At 32.3% G+C, this 6,327-nt stretch overlaps 1 long non-coding RNA gene across 1 annotated transcript; it reads left to right on the forward strand.

Moving 5' to 3' along the window:
- The first annotated feature begins 2,340 nt into the window (after positions 1–2,340).
- Positions 2,341–4,543, forward strand: LOC129318425 (uncharacterized). Its single transcript, XR_008595242.1, has 2 exons — positions 2,341–2,508; positions 4,044–4,543. It is a non-coding gene; the product is annotated as an uncharacterized LOC129318425 (long non-coding RNA).
- The last annotated feature ends 1,784 nt before the right edge of the window (positions 4,544–6,327 follow it).

Raw genomic sequence — 6,327 nt, forward strand, 5'->3', positions numbered from 1 at the left:
TTAGACCTTTATGGCCGCACACCATATCAAAACACTTAATTACTACAACCAAACTTAATTAACTTCTTAGTAATCCAGGGATTAAATTTTGAGATGTTACAAGTGTGACCCAAATTGGTAATGTTATGGATACTTTGGAGAAGTTTGGATAGAGTGTGTTTTTTTTCCAAGAATGTTGGTAGGATGAAGCAAATAGAGGAATTGGAGCGTTATTGCTGTGAAACCTCAAAGTTTATGTGCACAAGTTTTGCATGAAAAGTATGAGAGAGGTGCGGATTTAATGAAGGAATGTGTTGTGAAGAATTCTAACTCAAAAATGTGAAAGAATTTGGCTAACTTTAGTTGGTAATATAACGTGGGATGTTAGAGATGGTGAAGGGGTGGACTTTTGAACTTATGTTTGGGTGGATGGTGGGTTAAGATTGATTTAAAAGTGCAAGATGAAGCCATCTGTTGAGTGGTTGCATGCAAAAGGCAGAAAAATAGTTGATGTTAATGGAGAATGGAGGATAGCTTTGTTGAAGAATGTCTTATATGATGAGATAATTCTTTATAGAATAAGGAGTAGCTAAAGTATAACTCAACATGCAAGGATGAGAAGGTTGTTTTTGAATTCACTTATTGGAATTTGTGGACTTGGTGAAACAAATGACAATTTGAAGAAGGTTTTTTAGACCTTTTAAAATGGAATTTGTTGAAGTATGCTATGACTGGTTTGAAACGATAGATTAAGAATATCAGTTGTGAAGCTCCTCTGAGTGGTTGGCTTTTGATGGTGCAGCGAACAGTCATCCAAGGCTAGCTGGATGTGGTGGACTACTAAAGACTATTGAAGGTCATTGGATAAGGGGAATTTGCAGGAATTCGAGTTGTTGAAATCTGTCAAGGTTGAATTGTGGGGTGCTTTGATAGGTTTACAGATGTCAAAGAGCATGAGTGTACATAATTTAATTGTTGAGAGTGATTCTACTTTGGTTGTGAATATTCTGTCTAAAGTTGCTGAAAAGGGATAGTATAATGAAGGAGATTTATAGATTACTAGGTTATTTTTTCTAGGTGAGGATTAAGCATGTGTATAAGGAAGAAAATATGAGTGCTGATTGTTTAGCTAAGCTAAGATGAGCATTTACTTGGCCCATGGAGTGGTGTTTAAAAAAGTAGGCGATTTATGGTTTCGGGATGCGGTAGGAGTAGTGCTCTCGTGTTCAGTTTTGTTTGGGCTTAAGCCCAGTACTTTATCAAAAAGATTGTAAATTGTGTACTTTTGATTTATGATTGTTTATTTATGTTATTTTGGACTTAAGAAAATGGATTTTTAAATCATTTGAAGTTATGAATTTAGGTGAAGTTTCTTTTAAAAAAATATTTTTTGCTCATTTTATTATTTTTTAAACAATATAAAATCTTATCTCTCTTTATTAGGAAAAAAAATTCATCTAAATTCACTAAACACAGTTTCAAAGGATCTAAATCTTAAGGAATTATTTAATTTGATAAATGTGGCGCTGTGTTCACTTAAGTTATATTTTTAGTCTCTTATGGCTGACTTATTGTATTAGTTTTATTGCCACTTTATGGGTTTGTGTTTCCAGGTGAAAAAAGTGAACTTAATTATTTAAAATTGAAAAATCTAGATATCGTTACGGATGATAGTTATTTAATTTTTATTTTTTCAACTCTCTCTTTTACTCTTTATTTTTTTTAGTAGTGTTGTTACTTGTTATCAACAAAAGCGATTCGATGATCACTTGATAGTCAGTCAATTAAAATGATATTTTGATATTTTATATAAAAAATAATAAAATAATAATAATAAAATCTCTTTAAAATATATAAATAATAATTTGATCTCTCAAAATATCATAATTTTTTTTGAAATCTTTACAAATTTTTTTGTGATTAATGAATTTATATAAATTATTAAATTGTCCTTGTTAAAAATAAATGATTTATAACTTTTTTTTATATTTACAATTTTTCTTCCTAAATTCGCAATAATATGACAGCAAATCACAAATTCACACATAAAATTTGTTATTTGCTATTGTATTATTGCGAATATAAAAAAAGTTATAAATATAAAAAAATTATGAATCATTTATTTTTAACAAAAATAATTTAATAATTTATATAAATTTATTAATTATCAATGACAGATAAATTTTTATAAAGTTTAAAAAAATTATTATATTTTAAAAGATTAAATAATCATTTATATATTTTAAAAAAATTTTATTATATTTTTTTTAAAAAAAATCATATGTTAATAATTGCGGGCAAAATTTTCTTTTAACTCTTGTATATTATTATTGACAGTCAACTGCTGAAACGATTAACTTGTCCTTCATCTTCCTGGTTTCCCCTTCCCGATCAGCTCCGATTGAGGCCTCCCTTAACCGCATCGCACGTCTACCCCTCTGCCCTGCCGGCTATTTCACCGCCATTGCCACCACCGATCAAGACGGTGGTGCCTGATCCCCTGACCTAGATTCCTGTAGCTTTCATCTGGTACGATCATCCCATGACTCTTCATCTTACACTCTTTTTCTTGTATAACATAAACTTATACAATAATTCTTCTTTTGATGTGGATATTTTTATTATCAGTCTGATATAGCATTTAGATATTCCATTATGATTCCTGTGATAATGTGAAGGGTTAAAATGAAAGCCTTGTCTGGAGTAGTTCTGGGCTTTAATCGGTATTAGGTGATCGGGAGTTTTGAATAGAAGAGTATGAATTGCCAAATGCGCAATACATGGCTTCCTGGAATTGTCGTATATGGTTTGTGCTAGATCTGCCCATTTCTAACACTTCGAAAATTAGAATTCTCCTCTCGGTATTTCCATCTTTTTCATTGTCCTGATTGAAGCCTTGCACTGGTAGAGATCTCTTGCCTCCATTCATGGGTGTCATTCTAACCCCATATTTTTCATTTTCCAAACACTGCCTGTGAATTTCCTCTGTTTAAAGTTTAATTTCTTAATTTGTTATTGAATTTTGTAGCTTTTAACTCTAGTCAACTCAATAAAGCATTTCCTCTTTTTCAACTTAAATGGAAACAACTGATGCTTGAAAAATATAGCAAAAAGGAAATTAAATAAGTATTTCCCTGGGTCTCACTTGTGCCCAAATATGATATTACAGAAAAACTGGATTTTAATGCAAAACCTTTTCCAACATCAGCATGATGATGTTGTACACTCTGATGAGCTGAAATTTACAGATTTGAACAGAATGGGGTCTTTTTTTTTTTTTTGCTAACAGTAAAATGGGTATCTGCGGAAAACTGAACGTTAAGGCTAAGGGTAAGTAAGAAAATTCTATTACAGAATCTTTTTCTGAAAGCTCATAATCCAATGCTTAATATACCTAATAATATTGTAGAAGGAAGAAAAAAGGAGAAGAGAAAGAGGTTTGCGGGAAATGAATCAGAAAGTGGAGTCAATAGTTTTAAAATTAACATTCTTGTAAAGACGAAGGAAGTGTTAGAGGGGAAGGTGGGGAATTTCAAGGGGAATAATTAACTTCGTATAGATGAGCTGGATGAGAGATGAGTGAGAAGAAGTTGGTTATCAGAGGAATCTTCAGGGTTGATCTTTGGAGGGGCGATCAGTGAGGATAAAACCAGGAGTTGTGGGAGTGACTTTTGCCTCTAGAAAGACAGGGAGTGTTTTGGTTCTTTATTTCTGCTGCTTTATCTGCTACTGTAGCCTGCTGTTATTTTCCTTTTCTATGTTTTTTGGCTGGTACTACTTTCTTTGTATCAGTTACCCTAAACAGCAATGCTCTTCTTATTTCTGTTGATTCAATAATGTTTTGGTGGAGGTTCTATCAACAGCTTAGTTAAATAACTTGTGTATAGAAACCAAAGATTTTTGTTCATTAGCTAATAATTGTCAGTGAACATGTTTTGTCTAATGATATCACACGGGTCTATATTCTGTTTTATTATCTGTATTCTGAATAGTCATTGGTCTGGATAAACACTATTAGAAATAAGTCCTTGCTTCTGTTTTCAAGCTATGCTCTGTTTCTGCAGGTTACCTACGTGGGCTTTCAGTTTTGGATTGTCGAGAATGGCACTGTTCTTGGCTTTGGGGGATTTGCACATACCACACAGGGCCCTTGATCTGCCAGCAAAGTTCAAATCCATGCTTGTCCCTGGCAAAATCCAGCACATCATTTGCACAGGAAATTTGTGCATCAAAGTATGTCTGTCTTTCTTTTTTTCTAAAACAAAGCATGTCTTTGTTATTGACCTTATCCATATTAGACTTAGCTTATGTGTGCCTGTGTGTTTTCAACTTTTTGCCCTTTTTAGTGGAGGTCCTTCATGACATCTGCTTGTGACCACAACAATATCCTCCTCGTAATTGCCATAGACAATCTCAATCACTAGATAAAGTATATCTTTAAAATATCTTTATGCATCCCAATTGTATATGAAGCTATAGGACTTTCTTTGATGGACAATCTTGTAGTTCTCAATTACATAGTTGTCCCACTTGTTGATCTAATTAATCCCTTTATTGCCCCCTATTTGCTCTTAAATTGTGAACACTTAACCTCTTCATTATTTGTACTAGGTGTTGAATAATGTTGTTTTGCTGTCATCTTAAATTGAAATGTTGACAATAACACTGCTGGTGGTCACTTAGCCCTCAATTTTGTCAGTAAATGAAAGTACATTCCATTTGGGTAAAAAAGGAAGAAAATTAATTTCAGTGAAGTGCTCCTTTTGCCCATTTTCTATTATCTGGCATGCTGAAGTATTCGTAGATATATCAGACAATTTTTTGCTTTTTTCAATTTTGGGCCTTCCTTTCTTCAGTTTTCACGTCTCTCTTCAAATACTCCGGTTCTTCCTCACCAGTTCTTTTATTAAAGCTGCATACACAAAGTACTGGCAGTTACAAACTTACAATCATAGTTAGTAAAGACATGCCTTTTTCTTTCTAAATAAGGTTGCCTGGTACTCTAATTTTTTGATTTGTTTGGCTTCGCATGGGTTTCTAGAAGCAAACGAGATAGTTGGTAATTTCGTACTGAAAACATTCAAATGTGCTCTCAGATGGCTTATAATGCTTAAACTCATTAAATAAGCTGCACATTCTCAGCCTTTGTTTTTATTTTAGGTCCTGAAATACTGCTATTTCTTTAGTCCAAAATGTTCTGTGATGACTAAGAAATGAGATTGTTTGACTATATATCACACAAGGGGCTAGAGCCTGATTTCATTACCGTTAGTGGTTGTTTTTTTTTTTTTTTCCTTTTTTAAAAGTATAACAGGTAGAGTTCTTTTAAGAATGAGATCTAACTTTATTTTGAGTTCAACTCTTACTATTATACATTTTCTGTTTTATTCTCCTGGGGCTTATGTAGAAGCTTTGCAAGTAGGCTAGCTATTTGTTTCGAAACATTTGGTTCAGAGGTTTTGGTCTGGATTTAGTTACCCCAACCATATGATCCTTTGACTTGTTTAACTTCTGGTTCTGGCTTTGAAATCTCCAATAGTAGTTAATATCTTTTAAACCCATATAATTCTAACGTTAGGATAGGATTCCAATTTCATCTTGTGTTGATTTATACCACTACTCACTCATCACTCGAACTAAAAGTTTAAACTATTTGAAGGAGCACAGTTGTCACACCTCGATATTATGGGTATGACCGGCATGAAATATGAGGAGAATTTATATTCTATAAGCCCTAATAATAAAAAATTATGCTAAAATATTGATATTTGTAAGTTATATATAATAATAAAGTTCGTAAAATCTTAAGTGTTTTATAAAAATTTTGGCAAAGTCTCCCCTATAACTCAGACTTCCCAAAATTTCCACAACAACAACAGAACTTGCCAACCAGACCAGCAAGGAGAGTAGCTCCATTCCAGCAATTTACATAATAACAAAATAAGATTAGGATCTAACTATGGCATATGTGGAGCACTAAGTTATGATTACAAAATATAATACATAGTTTTACCAAAACAATAACCGCGATATGCCTCCTCTTTTCCAAAAAGGCAAAAGGCCTCTTAATGATCTACTGAATGCATAGAGTCAGCTACGTTATCTAAGATCAAAGAAATTGCTGGTGAGTAGTGTTCCAATTATATATATATATATATATATATATGAAGACCTTAATGAATAAATTTAATTCAAAAATTTTTGAAATAATGTACCATGGACTTAAACTAATAATGATAAACAAGTTTTCCCAATAATACAATTATGAATTTGATAAATGTTAATAGGACAAAATAGTTTATCAAAATTTATAATGTTAATAGAATATAAAAATTTCAACCAACAGTA

Source organism: Prosopis cineraria, unplaced genomic scaffold (genome assembly GCF_029017545.1).
Source record: "Prosopis cineraria cultivar Desert tree isolate PC_DT_omini unplaced genomic scaffold, ASM2901754v1 PC8, whole genome shotgun sequence".
NCBI lineage: Eukaryota > Viridiplantae > Streptophyta > Magnoliopsida > Fabales > Fabaceae > Prosopis > Prosopis cineraria.